Genomic DNA, 19,030 nt, shown 5'->3' with positions numbered 1-19,030 from the left:
TTGAGTGCCATGAATTTACATACAAAGTCACATTAGAAATATTAGCAGGTGAGCCAATGTTTTTTATTTAAAGTCTCAATAATCAATGATTGAGTTGTTTTTCTGATCTGGCTATATTCCATATACATCAAAAATTAAAATAAGTTTAAAATACAGCAGGAGAAATAGAAAGATATCAGCAACTAAAATATAACCCGTTATAGCCTTAGTGTCATAATTAAGGTGGGTGAAGGAGTGCAGAGACTGTGGAATGAAAACTAAGTGTTTTACTTTTCACTGATTATTCAAATTCAACATTATATTACAAAGAACTCTTTTAGAAAGACTTAAAAGTCAAGGACAAAATTTGATTATCAGTAACAGACAAATAATTAAATAAATAATAAGTTCAAAGAACTTAGCGGAGCATTAGAAGTAACAAATAAATCATATAAATGCATTTGTTAATTGGAATTTATAACTATTATAATATGTCTAAAACTGAGACAAGGTTTCTGTGAAATGCCTTTGAATGTTTAGCTGATAAAGGAATGATATAAACACAAGTTATAATATAATTAGAATGAATAATATTTTTATTCATGCAGATAATGACATTTGGTACAGGTATTGTTTAAAGGGAGCTTGCAATCAGAGAAAACCTTACTTTTAGCAATATTTTGTCACTTTGAATTGACTGGCTTTTCCAGATGAGAAAGACATCTACCCTGTAAAGTGACTTGCTTTCTATGAGCTGCATTCCATCCTGAAGTATAGTTTGTTTTGAAAATGGAACCGAGAAATCCACCAAGGAATGTTTTTGTGTCAGCATTCATTTATTATCATACGAGGGAGTAAAAGCTAGGACAGACAAAGGGCTAGTGACAGAGAAATAGTCTTAGTTATTTCAACTCCCAACAGATATTTGAAAGGATTGTTGTGATAGATTTTAGTCAAGGGATATAGGCACTTGAGAAGGGAGAACAGTACAGAGACAGTCAAGATGCAGGAGTAGAAAAGGGTAGTGAGCTGGGTCACAAAAAGCTGTTCACATGACTGGGTTTAAATCATACAGAAAGTTGCTGGATATCAAAAACCTTTTGAACTGCCTTGCACTATATTTACTGACGAATAGAAGCACCAGAAGTACTTGAAATGTCTGCAGGGTTTAATCCGTTAGCTCTCTGTCACTGTTATATCTTTAGTTTAGCAATATAGAAGATAATGACTCCAAATGTAAAAGTGTATAGAATAATCACCCTTTTGATAACATTTTCTTCATACTGCATAAAATTCCAGTTGATGAATTCATTGCTTATGTTAAGATGTTTAACCAATTTTAGGATTTTTATAAGGTAGACCTAGAGATTGCTCCACACCACTTATCTAGCATTAAAACTGGCCTGTGGGTCATGTGTTTCTGAAATTCAAATAAAAAGCAAAAACTCTGTACGTTTGTATATGATGATCGTAGAACAATGTTTCATTATGTAAAGCCACTCTGAAACCGACGTTGTTGGTTTTAGCATGGTAGTTCATATTGATCTGTTTCAAGATGTTACTGTTCTCTGCAAGTAACAAGGTCAGCACAGTTTTCAGGGTATTTTTAAAGAAAAATATGATTCTTCAGTAATAGACCTCTGATCTTCTGATTGCTACTCAATGATGCCTGTTGCAGTGATGAGTGGGAAGCTGCTTCCAGTGCATAATAGTTGTCTAGATGGGCTGGTGAAGAACATTTCACAGAAGGCATGCGTTTTGTGAATGGGAACGACAGAAGACTCTCCAAAACTATAACCTGATATGCTGTTATCGAGGTTGCTGTCAGGGCCTGAATGCAGTTTTTGAACACCTACACTTTGGGAAAGCCTGCAATGGCGGAAGCTACACATGCTCAATTTGCCTGTGGAACTAAGAGTGATGCCTCAACTCTTCAATTAAGGAAGATGGCTAACCCAACTAATTGTGGAGCCCCATGCAGAAACCTATGCTTCATTTTTAGTCGCAGGCAAAGGTCCAGAGGACTGGAGGGTGGTTATTGTTCAGTTATTTAAGAAGAGCAGCAAAGACAACCGAGGGAACTGCAGGCCAGTGAGTCTGACGGTGGGTAAGTTAATGGAGGGGATTCTGATTAACAACAATCTATCAACAATTAGTTAGACAGAGACTAATTCTGGATAGTCAGCATGGCTTTGTGCATGACAAACCTCAAAGTTTTTTTGAAGAGGGAACCAAGAGTGTAGATGAGAGTAGGACAAAGGATATAGTCCATTTGGACTTTAGCAAGGCCTTTGACAAGGTCCCGCATGGCAGACAGGTCTGGAAGGTTAGACTACAATAGATCCGGGGAGAAATATCTAATTGGATTCATACTTGTCTCGATAGTAGAAAAAGGTGAAAGGTCATCAGAGGTTGTTTCTCAGCCTGGAGGCCTGTCACCGATGCTATGCTACAGGGATTAGTGCTGGGACCTTTGTTGTTTGCTGTTAATATGAACAATTTGGAAGCATATGTGCAAGACATGGTTAGTAAAAATACCAAAAATTACAGGGTGATTTTGGTCAGCTAGGTAAGCGGGCCGAGGACTTGCAAAAACCTTTCAATTTAACAACATATCTGGCTAAGTACTGAAGACCTGTGTTAATCAACTGGCTGGGGTGTTTTCTGATGTCTTTAACTTCTTGCTTTGGGAGTCTGAGGTACCCACCTACTTCAATCGTACCAGTGCCCAAAACTAAAGAGGTGACCTACCTCAATGACTACCTCTAGTTGCACTTACATCCACAGTGATGAAGTGTTTTGAGAAGTTGGTGATGAAACACATCAATTCCTGCCTGAGGAGTGACATGGATCCACTTCAATTTACCTACCATCACAACAGGTCAACAGCAAATGCCATTTCATTGACCCTTCACTCAGCCCTGGAACATCTGGATAGTGAAGATAGATACATCAGGATGTTCTTCACTGACTACACCTCTGCATTCAACACAATCATTCTTTCAAATCTAGTCACTAAGCTCCAAGACCAGGGCCTCAATGCCCCCTTGTGTAACTGGATTCTTGATTTCCTCACTTGCAGACCCCAGTCAGTTCAGATTAGCAACAACATCTCCTCATCAATCTCCACATCAATCTCCATCAGCACAAGTACACCACAAGGCTGTATGCTTAACCTCCTGCTCTACTCACTTCATACCTATATCTGTGAGGCTAAGCACAGATCCAAGACCATGCTTAAGTTTGTGGATGACAGCACTATTGCTGGCCAAATCAAAGGTGGTGAAGATTAGCATATAGGAGGGAAATAGAAAATCAGCCTGAGCGGTGCCACAACAACCTCTCACTCAATGTCAGCAAAACCAAAGAGCTAATTATTGACTATAGGACAGGGAATCGGACATCCGTAAGCGGTGCTGGCTCGAAAGGCCGAAAGGCCTATTCTGGCACCTATTGTGTATTGTCTATTGTCTAGCCCTCTCAAGGGAGAGCCAGTAACTTTAAATTTCTTGCTGTATCATTTCAGACGATTTGTTCTAGGTCCAGCACTTAAGTCCCATTACAAAGAAAGCACAGCAGTGCCTCTAATTTCTTTGAAGTTTAGGAAGGTTTGGCATGTCATCTAAAACTGACAAGTTTCTATGGTGCATGCTGGAAGGTATAGTGACTGGTAGCATCACGGCCTGGTATGGAAACACCAATGCCCTTGAATGGAAAAGCCGACAAACAGTAGTGAACATAGTACAGTCCAGCAAGGTAAAATCCTCCCTGCCATTGAGCACATCTACAAGGAACGCTGTTGCAGGAAAGCAGGGCTCCCACCATCCGGACCACACTCCCTTGTCACTGCTGCCATCAGGATGAAGGTACATGAGCCTAAAGTCCCACTCCATCAGGATCAAAGACAGTTGTTACCCCTCAACCATCCAGCTCCTGAACTAGAGTGGATAGCTTCACTCCCCTCTAACACTGAGGTCCCAACTGATTCCATATCCTATGGATTCACTTTCAAGGACTCAAACTCCTGTTCAGTAGAGCTACTAGGACTTGATGTTTCAATCCCTATGGTAAGTCAGCACTCTCGATGTTGGCAGTGGGCTTGGAGTAAACACAAAATAATCTGCAGATGCTGTTGTCAAAGGAAAACACTCACAATGCGCTGGAGGAACTCAGCAGGTCAGTCAGTATCCATTGAAAAGATTAATCGACATTTCGGGCCGAAACCCTTCATCAGGATTGAAGGAAGAACTTTGGGGAGGGTTTGAAGAATGCTGGTAGTTGTAAAAAACAGTAATTTTAAAGACAAAGGGGTGGGGGAAGGGAAGCAGGGATGTGATTGGCAGGAGAACAATGCGAAGTAGTAGAAGGAGGCGGAACTATGAGGGAGGTGATGTGAAATAGGGATAGGGGAAGGGAGGGGGAGGGAATTACCAGAAGTTGGAGAATTCTATGTTCATACCAAAGGGCTGGAGACTACCTAGACGGTATATGAGGTGTTGCTCCTCCAACCTGAGTTTAGCCTCATCATGGCAGTAGAGGAGGCCATGTATGGACATATCTGAATGGGAATGGGAAGCAGAGTTGAAGTGGGTGGCTACTGGGAGATCCTGTCTGTTGTGGCGGACGGAGTGGAGGTGCTCGACAAAGCGGTCCCCCAATCAGTGTCGGGTTTCACCGATGTAGAGGAGGCCGCACCGGGAGCACCGGATGCAATAGATGACCCCAACAGATTCGCAAGTGAAGTGTTGCCTCACGTGGAAGGGCTGTTTGGGGCCCTGAATGGTTGCAAGAGAGGAGGTGTAGGGACAGGTGTAGCACTTATGCTTACAGGGATAAGTGCCAGGTGGGAGATTGGTGGGGATGGGGAGTGGTGACAAGGAGGGAGGGTCATCAGGTGGGCACCCTCCTTCTTTGATGTTTCATTGATAAGCCCACAACGTCTCCAGAGGGCTCAACGGTGCTACCTGGCGTCCCAGATATACCCCCCTCAGTTCCATACCCTCCTGTCTCCATTATTGCTTCTTAATCTATTATTATTGTTTTGATTTTCATTTTGTACTTGCATAATTAGTTGTCTTTTGCACATTGGTTGTTTGTCTGTCTTTGTAGCTTTTCATTCTGTTGTGTTTCTGTGTGTTTATTGTGAATGCTTGCAAAAGAGGAATCTTGGACTTGCACGTGATGACATGTACTGTATGCATTTTGATAATGAATTTACTTTGAACTTTGAAGTGCAGGTGTCGTATTTTAGCAAATTATACCAGGGTAGGAATGGTGGGACCCTTGGGAGTGTTATGGAACAGAGGGATATATGAGTAGAAGTACCTAGTTTGCTGAAAGCAGTGTGTAACACCAGTGCAGTGCTTGTCGTATCTCGTGTAACTGGTCGCCATACACTTTATGAGAAAATCAAATTACATAGTACTATACCAGATGCTAGTGGGCCATCAAAAGCTCTAGGTATCGAAAAGAGGTAGTGAATAGAAAAGGCACACTTCTGGAGGTAAGTTTTATTTATTAAAAAGAAGCAATATATACAAAATATTTACATGAGTAAGAACAATTCAAAATTCCAACATTCTGTCTTAGATTCCAAATCTCAGATATCACCGAAAACCAAATTCCTTTCTAGATAGAATCAGTGATATTCATTAGAATAAGCTTTATTACTCAAACTTCTCTAACTAATTAGATCAAGTGTTATTCCCTATTTAAATGTTTATAGATTTTATTTATCCCTAGTTAATGAGGAAACTAATTGAATTCCTATTTTTAAGTATTATGGTTAACCTCAGTTTCAGTTCAGGTCAGTATGTCTACAAATTCAAACTCAATCCCACCCCTCAAAAAAACATACAGCTTAACTCCTTTCACCACAATTCTCCAACATCCCAGCTTTTAAACAAAGTAAATCTTATTCAGTAACTTATCAAAGTCTATGCAAAAATAATCAGTTCTATCAGAAAATCAAATTCAAATGCTTTGAATGAGAAATGAAGTTCTGCATCCAAACGTATTAAATCCTCTACGTCATTAAACATTTTGTTCCCGCACCGTTTCTTCAAACCTGGGTGGCTCACCATCTTGTTTCTTGGTTCGTTGGATGAAATGGTTGATCATCCACAGAAAGTCGATTCACGAAACTTACACAACAAAAAAAACTGATCTGTATGCAACAGGATTACAATCTGTAAGTTCTTATACGCATTCTATTTTCTATTGTAAAATAACTCAATGTCACACTGTCATTTTCAAACATCTCTCCATTACAACATTACCGAACACTCAAATTAGAACAGTAGAAGTGTTTTGACTCCCCAGATCCCTTGGTATGATTTAACAGAACTAATTCCCGGCTCCACAGTACAGATCTTGGACACTGCTCTCTGCTGGTGTTCATTATAGCCGTAGCTTCAATAATTTTTTTTTCGATATTGTCTCTCCTCCAGGCGGCCTTATACTGAGAATTTCCAATAAATAGGGTAGAGATACTAACTACTAATTCCACTTTTAACAGTTTGTATCTCTAGTTCGTTTCTATAGCTGGCTGCGTTTCTGTCGCTTCCCACACCTGCGTCAGCCACACTTCACTCTCACATTGCTTTTTTTTCCATGTTCTCTTTTTTAAAATTCAGTAAACCTAGTTTTCATCCCTTCACAGGTAGAGCTTTCTAACATTACATCTTTGGGTTTAATTAACCTGGGTTACAAGAGGCACAGTTAGACAGTGTGGTGAAGAAGATTTTTAGCACGGTGACGATCATCAAAAAGGAGATTGAGTATCGGAGCTGGGACATTATGTTGTATTTGCATAACATTGGTGAGACCACACCTGGAGTATTATTTATAGGTTTGGTTGCCCAAGTTAGGAAAAACATAATTAAACTAGGAATAGTGCAGAGCAGATTTACAATGATGCTGCCAGAACTCAAGAACCTGTATCATAGGAAGAAGTTACAATTCCTTGTAACAAATTAGACTGAGAGGTGACTTTATAGAACTGTATAAAATCATGAGGGGTATGGATAGGATGAATACACAGAGTCTTTTCCCATGTTAGGGGAGCTTAAAAACTAATGTAGGTTTGAGGTAAGAGGGGAAATACCTAAAAGGAAATGGAGGGGCAAGTTCTTCACACAGTTGGTGATGTGTATATGGAATGACTGCCAGATAAAGTGGTTGAGGCAGGTAGAATGACAACACTTAAAGACAATTGGATAAGTACATGGATAGGAATGTTCTAGAAGAATATGGGTCAGAAGCAGGCAAATGGAATAGGCTTGGTTGGCATCATGGTTAGCATGGATGAGTTGGGCTGAAGGACCTGTGTCTTATGCTGTGTTACTCTGTGATCCTATAGGCTCCATTATTATAATGAATCTAGCAGTGAACAGAAAACTGGAACAAGGCAAAAGTCAGCCTGGAAAGATTCTGAGGTTATGAAATCAGAGCCTGAGTCTGACAGTAATTCCCATGGGCAAAGTAGCCAGGGCACAACTGAAGTTGCATTGAAGTCAGCCAAGGTCAGAGATCTCACTGAGGACAAAGAGAGCAGCTTGAGTGTTAGTCTCACAAGTAGTATTGTTTCACAGATTACTTGGTTGGGATCACCTGGTTGTTCGGTATATAAATTGAACTGGTTGAGATTGAAAATCTCACTGCAGATTGATTTTGTATGTTGCACAACATTTGGAGGAGTATTGTGCTAGGACAAAAAAATGCAGTAGAGGAAGTATAGAGGCATGCAGAAATATTCGCAAAATTTCTCTGTTGCAGGTTTTTAATTGCCATTTCTTTTTCAATATTATCAATAAATTTCCAGTTCTCGATATCAAGGTTACTAAATAAATTCAGCTTTCCCAAGTCAGCCAAAGAAATATAATTGTGCACAGGGTGCCAAAATTCTATAATATATATCGTCCTGATTATAAATAAATGATATCATTGATAGGATTACGTAAGTGTCAGATGAGAATATTTTCAGGCTCAGTCAATGGTGTGATTTAATCATCATCCTTAATTCTTCATAAAGGGCTAATTAGCTCTTGCTCATAAAACAAACTTCTCTGAGTATCACCACCTCCAAAGCAGAAGTGTAGAGGCAAAATGGAATTTCTAAAACACCTTTCTCAATCTAAAGAAATCCAAAGATGCTTCACAGCCAAATAAATCCTTTCAGAAAATTTAATAAAAATCAACACTTTCTGTAGAAGAGAGAAATTTGAAACAATATATAATCTGAGAGTTTAGATAATAGCAGTGTAACACCATGACATCTCTTTTAATTGATGTAGGGATCCATTTATTTAAAATAACCTAGCAACTACTAAAGTAGTGAAGAGAAGAATATTATGCAAAAGTTGAGTTTGTCTATTGGTATTTTATTTATTCTCTTATTATTTGCTGAAATAATGTGTTTGGTGACAGCAATAATTTTGAGATCTAACAATTGTGAATGGAAGAAACATTATTTCATGCTAATTCTGAGAGAATTCAGGTTTATTTAAATAACTGACGGTGGAGCGACCTAATATTGCTGTCAACTGTTTGTTGCTAAATGAGAAGTCTTAAATATGTCTAGACACTGATGGAGAAAGCCTACCTTTCACTCATCCATGCTAATGTTTCATCTAAGAAGCTTGTTTACCTCCTTTCAAGCCGAAGACTGACATAACAAACTACCTCTTTAAGAAAAGTAATCCTGTTTGCTCTGTTTTATCACTGGTCAATGATATGCCTGAAATTCAGCACCTTCAATTAGTAAGATGTCATGGTGAAGATTAATTGTTCTTTTAGATTACATCCTTTTTAGGATATTAAGGCTATAATTCTCTCAATGTTGAAGAATAGTTATTATCCATTGGATAATAATTGGTTTTGAAAGTGAGATCTTTAAAGGGCTATTGTCAAGATCTGTTTTGGCCAGAATAGAAAAAGTGCTGGTAAAAAATTGATGCATTTTGTCTTTCAACAACAAAATATATTTCTATGCAAAATATTATTGATTATTATTAATTATCTTAATTGTTGGAACAATGAAATTGATGGGATGAAATTTGGGTCAGGATTATGATGACAGTACAACTGCAGTAGCGTGTCGTATGTGGAAAATATTTCCATATCTGGGAAGCAATGCGAGCTACAGTGATTACTCGGTAAAATCTGTGCAACTGTTGGTCAATTGTTATGCAGCATTTGGCCCTACACCACACAGATTGCAGAAACATACAGAGCTGAAGAAGGCAGGGCTGTAGCAGCCTGTCTCTGAGATGAAGATTTAGTAATTATGACAGTCAAATTAACAGCCTTGTGACAGATGACACCAAAGGATGACTGGTAGAAGAGGATGGCAGGAAATGGCTGAAGAACACAACCATCTGGGTGCTACAATAGTGTAGTGATTAGCACGACACGATTACAACTTGGGCAGTTGGAGTTCAGAGTTCAATCCCGGCGTCCTCTGTAAGCAGTTTCTGTATATCTTCCCAGTTCCTCCAGTTTCCTCCAATACTCCAAAGGGTGGGTTAATTGTTCATTCTAAGTTGTTCCCTGATTAGATTAGTGTTAAATAGGGGTTGTCACTAGTTACTGGGTTAATATGGCCAGAAGGGCCAGAGGGACTTATTGCGTGCTGTATCTCTAAATAAAGAAATAAAATAAATAAATTTATTTCCACAAATGACATCATAAGAATAACAAAGTAATATAGAAAAAGATTGAATAGAGTGCATAAACACACACGCACATGCCACAAATGGTCCTGTGGGGTAACGTAATTGGGAGAAATGTACATATTTCACAACCACCAGCATTGATTCAGGGTTTCGCTTTAAGGGGCTGGGTTGACGTGATGACGTTATGACATAAAAGGTTTTTAGCTCGCTTTTGTTGTGTAGGTTTTGGAGTTCAATAAAGTGCGTTACGGATTTCGTTAAACATAAAACATCTCACTTTGTTTTGTTTGTGGAGACCTACATTGGCGACCCCAATGCTATGGGACGATTCTGGAGTTATTGAACGTGTTGGCCAATGCAGTTGCTTTGAAACTGCTGGAGCTCTGGGAGCAAAATGCTGTTGCTTGGTTTGTACAGGGTGAGGCCCAGTTTGCCCTGCGAGAAATCTCCGTCAACAACACCAGATCACTTCCCTCTGATGCTCCTCCCCCCATTTTTTTCTTCCATGATCTTCTGTCCCTTTCACCAATCAACTTCCCAGTTCTTTAATTCATCTCTCCCCCTTTTTTTTCAGCTATCACCTTGTGCTCCAGTCCTGCTGAAGGGTTTCAGCCCAAAATGTTGACTGTACTCTTTTCCATAGCTGCTGCCTGGCCTCTTCAGTTTCTCTGGCATTTTGTGTGTGTAGTTCGGATTTCCAGCATCTGCAGATTTTCTGTTGTTTGTGACCAGATATTTCTACATGGTAGCTCAGTAATTCCACGGCTGCGAGAGTGGTGAGTTTACCAGAACACTCACCTGAACTTGATAAATACCGATTGCTGAAAACTTTCCTTTTACAGACTTTTGAACTATTGGAGTCTGAGCACACCTTGCCCGGCCTCGGCAATGGTAAGCCTTCACAGACATCCCACTCTGGAAAAACTCATTTCAGGGAGGTAGCACCATCAATTTGCGAGAGACTTCTGGGAGAGGTGGGACGTCTGCAATAGAGTAGCTCCTTAGCAGCTAGCCAGCTAGTTTAAATAATGTTAGCTATGCTAATGAACGAATGACACCTGTTAAACTCACCTCAACATGTCTTTTACGGACTTAACCCACCATGGGCAATAGAAAATTCACTGTTGCAAACAGTGCAGCGAGCAACACTGTCATTATTTTGACCCCTATTAGGCAGGGTGCACTTTAGTGTAGTCTGGGGTGACGTACGTTTTATATTTTTTTGGAACACTCTGCCATGGTGTGCTCTCGCTTGCTCTCTCTCTCTCATGGTTGCTCGCGCGCTCTCAAGCGCTCTCACTTTCTTTCTCTCTCGCTCGCTCTCTCTCCCTCCCGCTCGCGCGCTCTCACTTGCTTTCTCGCTCACTCGCTCTCTTTCGCTTTCTTGCTCGCTCGCTCTCTCTCGCTCTCTCTTGCTCTCTCGCTCTCTCACTCACGCGCTCCCTTGCCTTCGCTCTTGCTCTCTCTGTCGCACACGCTCTCTCTGGTGGTCGCTCTCACGCTCTCTCTTGCTTTTCTCTCGCTCGCTCTCAAAAAAATTGATTTCCGTGATATTGTATATAATTTGCGGGCATCAGGGAGCCACTATTAATATGCGGGAGACTCCTGGAAGTTCCGAGAGAGGTGGGATGTCTGCCTTCAGAGCTAATGGACCACATGCTGTCTCTCCTGGGGAAATCACTATCCTTGTTTTATTTTTAAAGGACACTTCATGCAGCAAATGCCTGATCCAGTTTGCGTAGCCCTTGCTAGTGCACCCGTGAAGGACTATAGGGAGCTTGCTAAAATGATTGATAGTCTACAGTCAGCCAGGCATCAGGCATCATTCCTCCTCCTTTTTCTAACTCAATAAGCCGTGTCAGCAAGGCCCCCAACGTGCCTGTGAAATGGATGACACTGGACCTGTGCTTTTACCATACTCGCTTTGGTAGGAACGTGAGGAAGTGCCAACTGCCTTGCAGCTTCGACAGCACATGTGCATTGGGACATCAGAGGTCTGTGAACGCAACGGGTTGCAGCTGCCAGGGTCGCCTACTGCTCATCACGGACGCCCTCTCAGGGCAACGTTTCCTGTGTGACACAGGTGCTCAAGTGAGTGAGCTGCCAACATTGCCTATTGATGAGAAGGCAAAGAGCGATGAAACCTGGCTGGAGGCTGCCAACTGAAGCTCAAGCCAGACCTATGGGATACGATGGATGACACTCTGTTTCAGTGGGCGACGTTATACACGGGACTTTGTCCTGACTAAAGAGGCTAGAACTCTGCTCGCTGCAGATTTCCTCTGTCCCCAAGGACCATTAGTTGATCTTAAGAACTGCTGGCTTGTGAATATCAAGGAGCCTGTTCCTTCAGTAAGTTCCCCTCAACGACTCTGTCAGGTGTATGCACCACCGAATGAGAGTTCACTCAATGCTGGGAGAATTCCCAGTCCTCACCAAGCCCACATTCTCCATCACAGTCGCAAAACATGGGATTGAGCACCACATTCCCACAACTGGCCCGTCAGTCCGTGCCCGCGCGCATAGACCGGACCCAGAAAAGCTGGCAACTGCGAAGGCTAAGTTTGCCAGCATGGAAAGACTTGGAATTATATGGCGACCGAGTAGCCCCTGAGTTTTACCCCTCTATAGGGTTCCGAAGTCCGATGGTGTTTGTCGCCCATGTGGTCGTTACTGACACCTTAATGAGGCCACCACCCGCAATCACCCGGTCCCACATATTCAAGACTTTTTGGCAGGTTTAACGTATAAGTTGATTTTTTGCAAAGTCGATCTAGTTAGGGGCTACCAGCAAGTGCCTGTGTGCTTGGTGGACATAACCAAAACAGCCGTGATAACCATGTTTGACCTTTTTTGAGTTTCTGCGCATGCCGTTGAGGCCACACACACAGAGGCTGATTATATCGGCATGGTAGATGAGCCAGAGGTCCAGGCTTACTGATCAGCAGTCACGGGCCTGTGGCAAGTTCAGGGAAGCTGCTGCATCTCTTCTGTGCGATGTCTCAACTGGTCACCTTCACCCCACTGAATCCTCCAACTAGAGACAGACTGTTTTTGACTCTCGCATCCAGGCCAGAAGGCCTCACAGAAACTGTTTGCACTAAAGTTTCTCTGGGATGGCAGGACTTTCATATGATGAAAGACTGGATGAACTAGGCTTGTACTCGTTGGAATTTAGAAGATTGAGGGGGGATCTGATGGAAACGTATAAAATCCTAAAGGGATTGGACAGGCTAGATGCAGGAAGATTGTTCCCGATGTTGGGGAAGTCCAGAACGAGGGGTCACAGTTTAAGGATAAAGGGGAAGCCTTTTAGGACCGAGATGAGGAAAAACTTCTTCACACAGAGAGTGGTGAATCTGTGGAATCCTCTGCCACAGGAAACAGTTGAGGCCAGTTCATTGGCTATATTTAAGAGGGAGTTAGATATGGCCCTTGTGGTTAAAGGGATCAGGGGGTATGGAGGGAAAGCTGGTGCAGGGTTCTGAGTTGGATGATCAGCCATAATCATACTGAATGGCGGTGCAGGCTCGAAGGGCCAAATGGCCTACTCCTGCACCTATTTTCTATGTTTCTATGTTTAAAGGACTGCATGATTGAACTGCAGCCTGTGTGCGGTGCCAGCAGGTAAAAATTAACCATCATATCCAGGCGCCATTGGCACCTTCTGAGGTCCCTGAGTGATGGCTTGACCATGTCAATGTGGATCTTGTTGGTCCTTTTCCCCCCCCCCCCCCACCCAAGGTTCCAAAGACCTCCTTACCACAGTAGACCAAACCACCAGGTGGCCAGAGATTGTCATTTGTAATCTATTTGGTTGTAACCTCTTTGGTTACAATCTATTTTGGTCACATGATCTATTTTGGAACCTAATAAGAATCTGTTGTACAATCTATTTGGCTGTAATCTGTTCAGTTGCTGGATTGATCTGTGTTTAATGAATCAACCAATTCGTTTGTGATCTGGTTGGTTGCTGGATCAATCTATTCGGTTACAATTTATGAATATTTTGAGATCATAGTCAAATTGATAAAATGAATGTTAGATTAGATTAGATTAGATTATGAGGACTCTCAGTCCTCGTTTATTGTCATTTAGTAATGCAAGCATTAAAAAATGATACAATGTTCCTCCAGTATGATATCACATAAACAGAAGACAGACCAAGACTAAAACTGACAAAAACCACATAATTATAACATATAGTTACAACAGTGCAAAGCAATACTGTAATTTGATAAGAGCAGACCATGAGCACAGTAAAAAAAAGTCTCAAAGTCCCGACAGCCCATTATCTCACACAGACGGTTGAAGGGAGAAACTCTCCCTGCCATGAGCTTCCAGTGCCGCAAACTTGCTGATGCAGCATCCTGGAAGCACCCGACCACAGTCTGACTCTGAGTCCGTCCGAAAACTTCGAGCCTCCGACCAGCCCTCTGACACCGAGCACCGAGAGCCATCTCTGCCGAACGCTTTGATCCCGTCCTGGTCGCCAAGCAACAGGCAAAGCTGAGGATTTGGGGCCTTCCGCTCTGGAGATTTCAGATCACACAGTAGCAGCGGCAGCGAAGAAGGCATTTCAGAAGTTTCACCAGGTGTTCCTCCATGCTCTTACGTCTGCTTCCATCAAATCAGAATTGTGCACGGCCTCCTACTTGACAGATTACAGATATTCATCACCGGAGAGGCCGCGCGTGCTGCGTCACGCCGCCATCTTCTCCTCCTCCCAAATATACAAATTAAGATTGAAACAAAACAATGGCCAATATCATGAAATGTACACAGAGCTCTTATTTGAATAAAACACCTTAGTTTGATAAAATTAATGAAAAGATCTGAATAAAAAATACCAACAATAGTAAGATCCAGGAAATGCCTATGGGAAAGGAAATGGCTGCTACTGACTTAGTAGGAATAAGACTACGTGGTCAGTTTGATCAAAAGTATGAGCGAATGAGAGAGTTAATGAGTTGACCAAATACTTCTATTAATTGAAAGAAACGTGAAAAATTATAAACTACAAGAACAGCATGATAAAGATACTAAAAAGTTTAAAGAGCAAGTATTTACATTTACCAAATGAGTAAAAGAACAACATGGAAATTCAATTGAACTGCATTGTCCAGCGCTCAGAAACAAACTAAAACAAAATGGAGAAGTGCAGCTGCAACTTCAAGTGTACGGTCCTGCTGGCGACGGTTCCCGCGATGCTGCTAGTGTACGGTCCTGCTGGTGACGGTTCCCGCGATGCTGCTAGTGTACAGTCCTGCTGGCGACGGTTCCCACGAAGCTGCTAGTGTACGGTCCTGTTGGCGACGGTTCCCGTGATGCTGCTAGTGTACGGTCCTGTTGGTGACGGTTCCAGTGATGCAGCTAGTGTACGGTCCTGTTGGTGACGGTTCCCGTGATGCTGCTAGTGTATGGTCCTGTTGGTGACGGTTCCCGCAATGCTGCTAGTGTACGGTCCTGCTGGCGACAGTTCCCACGATGCTGCTAGTGTACGGTTCTGTTGGCGACGGTTCCCGTGATGCTGCTAGTGTACGGTCCTGTTGGTGACGGTTCCAGTGATGCTGCTAGTGTACGGTCCTGTTGGTGACAGTTCCCGTGATGCTGCTAGTGTACGGTCCTGCTGGCGGCAGTCCCCATGATTTAAAGATCGCATGGGTGAACTACAACAATTGTTCATCCCAGTTTGGCAAAAGAATAAATCAAGGAAGGTAGTGCACCCGTGGCTGACAAGGGAAATTAGGGATAGTATCAATTCCAAAGAAGAAGCATACAAATTAACCAGAAAAAGTGGCTCACCTGAGGACTGGGAGAAATTCAGAGTTCAGCAGAGGAGGACAAAGGGCTTAATTAGCAAGGGGAGAAAAGATTATGAGAGAAAACTGGCAGGGAACATAAAAACTGACTGTAAAAGCTTTTATATATATGTGAAAAGAAAAAGATTGGTTAAGACAAATGTAGGTCCCCTACAGACAGAAACATGTGAATTGATTATGGGGAGCAAGGACATGGCAGACCAATTGAATAATTACTTTGGTTCTGTCTTCACTAAGGAGGATATAAATAATCTTCCGGAAATAATAGGGGACAGAGGGTCCAGTGAGATGGAGGAACTGAGGGAAATACATGTTAGTAGGGAAGTGGTGTTGGGTAAATTGAAGGGATTAAAGGCAGATAAATCCCCAGGGCCAGATAATCTGCATCCCAGAGTGCTTAAGGAAGTAGCCCAAGAAATAGTGGATGCATTAGCGATAATTTTTCAAAACTCTTTAGATTCTGGACTAGTTCCTGAGGATTGGAGGGTGGCTAATGTAACCCCACTTTTTAAAAAAATAGGGAGAGAGAAACCAGGGAATTATAGACCGGTTAGCCTAACATCGGTGGTGGGGAAACTGCTAGAGTCAGTTATCAAAGATGTGATAACAGCACATTTGGAAAGCAGTGAAATCATCGGACAAAGTCAGCATGGATTTGTGAAAGGAAAATCATGGCTGACGAATCCCATAGAATTTTTTGAGGATGTAACTAGTAGAGTGGATAGGGGAGAACCAGTGGATGTGGTATATTTGGATTTTCAAAAGGCTTTTGACAAGGTCCCACACAGGAGATTAGTGTGCAAACTTAAAGCACACGGTATTGGGGGTAAGGTATTGATGTGGATAGAGAATTGGTTGGCAGACAGGAAGCAAAGAGTGGGAGTAAACAGAACCTTTTCAGAATGGCAGGCAGTGACTAGTGGGGTGCCGCAAGGCTCAGTGCTGGGACCCCAGTTGTTTACAATATATATTAATGACTTGGATGAGGGAATTAAATGCAGTATCTCCAAGTTTGCGGATGACACGAAGCTGGGCAGCAGTGTTAGCTGTGAGGAGGATGCTAAGAGGATGCAGGGTGACTTGGATAGGTTAGGTGAGTGGGCAAATTCATGGCAGATGCAATTTAATGTGGATAAATGTGAAGTTATCCACTTTGGTGGAAAAACAAGAAAACAGATTATTATCTGAATGGTGGCCGATTAGGAAAAGGGGAGATGCAACGAGACCTGGGTGTCATTATACACCAGTCATTGAAAGTGGGCATGCAGGTACAGCAGGCGGTGAAAAAGGCGAATGGTATGCTGGCATTTATAGCGAGAGGATTCGAGTACAGGAGCAGGGAAGTACTACTGCAGTTGTACAAGGCCTTGGTGAGACCACACCTGGAGTATTGTGTGCAGTTTTGGTCCCCTAATCTGAGGAAAGGCATCCTTGCCATAGAGGGAGTACAAAGAAGGTTCACCAGATTGATTCCTGGGATGGCAGGACTTTCGTATGATGAAAGACTGGATGAACTAGGCTTATACTCGTTGGAATTTAGCAGATTGAGGGGGGATCTGATTGAAACGTATAAAATCCTAAAGGGATTGGACAGACTAGATGCAGGAAGATTGTTCCCGATGTTGGGAAAGTCCAGAACAAGGGGTCACAGTTTGAGGATAAAGGGGAAGCCTTTTAGGACCAAGATTAGGAAAAACTTCTTCACACAGAGAGTGGTGAATCTGTGGAATTCTCTGCCACAGGAAACAGTTGAGGCCAGTACATTGGCTATATATAAGAGGGAGTTAGATATGGCCCTTGTGGCTAAAGGGATCAGGGGGTATGGGGGGAAGGCTGGTACAGGGTTCTGAGTTGGATGATTAGCCATAATCATACTGAATGGCGGTGCAGGCTCGAAGGGCCGAATGGCCTACTCCTGCTCCTATTTTCTATGTTTCTATGTCCTTCCCTCACTGTTACCATCAAGTAGGAGATACAGAAGCCTGAAGGCACACACTCAGCAATTCAGGAACAGCTTCTTCCCCTCTGCCATCCAATTCCTAAATGGACATTGAAGCTTTGGACACTACCTCACTTTTTTTTAATATACAGTATTTCTGTTTTTTCACTTTTTAAAATCTTTTCAATATATGTAATTGATTTATTTATCATTATTATATTTGTTTTATTTATTATTATTATTATTATTTTTCTCCACTAAATTATGTATTGCATTGAACTGCTGCTGCTAAGTTAACAAATTTCACGTCACATGCCGGTGTTAATAAACCTGATACTGAATTCTGAATTCTGTTTGTGTGGATGCTGTATAATTCATTACCCTGTTACAAATTAGTGCCACAGAGTAACAGACAGTACACTGCATACGATTGAAAGATTATATTTATGAATCTTAATTTGATTAAAGGGTTAGTAAAGAAAAGAACAAAAAGAAAAGGGTGTTTTAATGAAACAGTCAAACGTGCACAAGTTGGGGCTCAAAGTTTCTCCATAGTCACCAATCCTCAATTGATCTTGCTCCTGGCTTCATCGAATCACTGTCCCATGTGGCATAGAATCCTATGACCTCTTCTCTCCTGCGTCTTCCCTCTTCATCTCCTCTCAAACAAAAGATCCAAGCCCTACCTTTGTGTCCCTCACCAGAGAAACCTCCCCTTAATTCGACGATCCTGATTGGATGGCACACATTTCTCCTCATCTCTTATTTTCAACAATAACCCAAACAAGCTGAAAACAGAACAGACTGCTCTTACAGAACTGCTAAAAGAAATACAAACAGCATAACAGTAAAAAATATGAACCAGGGCATTGCAAATAAAACATTCAATTTCCTTTTAATAGACCATGCTCAAATAAACAGGATTTCACAATAGCAGCGTTTGTTTGATTTTTTTAAAATAACAGTCTGTAACTACCTTCACTATCCTAAAGATCCATTCTTTTTGGTGGTGCTGTTTCTCTTAGGATAGTGCCCCCGGACCTGTGGAGTGGCATTAGGTTTGGCAGGTGTCTTGCCAAAGACAGCTTTCTCTTGCAGGTGTCACATTGCTGTTGGTGACGTGACCATCACTGAGAGGTAAGACCGGTTGATGTAATGTGTCCGACTTGTCGGATGCAGACGACCCAGGTGTGTTCTTTGGCTGGGCATCCAGTATTTGGTCCATATGACATCTACATGTATGTATGATCTCCAACATCCGCTGCATACATCAGTAGTCTTGTTCTTGTAGCTATCCTACCGGGTGTCCACTTGTCTTCTTGGTAATCACTCGCTAGGACTTCCTTGTTGATTTACTTGGCAACTGGCTGAACTGTTTATTCTGTACTTCCTTCTGGAGGTCTGGTTTCAGGAGGTCTATGCCAGATCTCAGACTCCTGCTCATGAACAGCATTGCAGGTGTTTGACTTGACATCGCATGAACAGAATTCCGATACACAAAAAGGGACTTGTCCACCTTATGCTGAACAGAAGTGTCCTCCTTGTCCATAGCTTTAATGGACCTGTTGAATGCTTTGGACAAACCTTTCAGCCAACCCATTCGTTTCTAGGTGGTG

Source organism: Mobula birostris, chromosome 12, assembly GCF_030028105.1.
Source record: "Mobula birostris isolate sMobBir1 chromosome 12, sMobBir1.hap1, whole genome shotgun sequence".
In the NCBI taxonomy this organism is placed as follows: domain Eukaryota; kingdom Metazoa; phylum Chordata; class Chondrichthyes; order Myliobatiformes; family Myliobatidae; genus Mobula; species Mobula birostris.
This window is presented reverse-complemented; position numbering follows the sequence as displayed.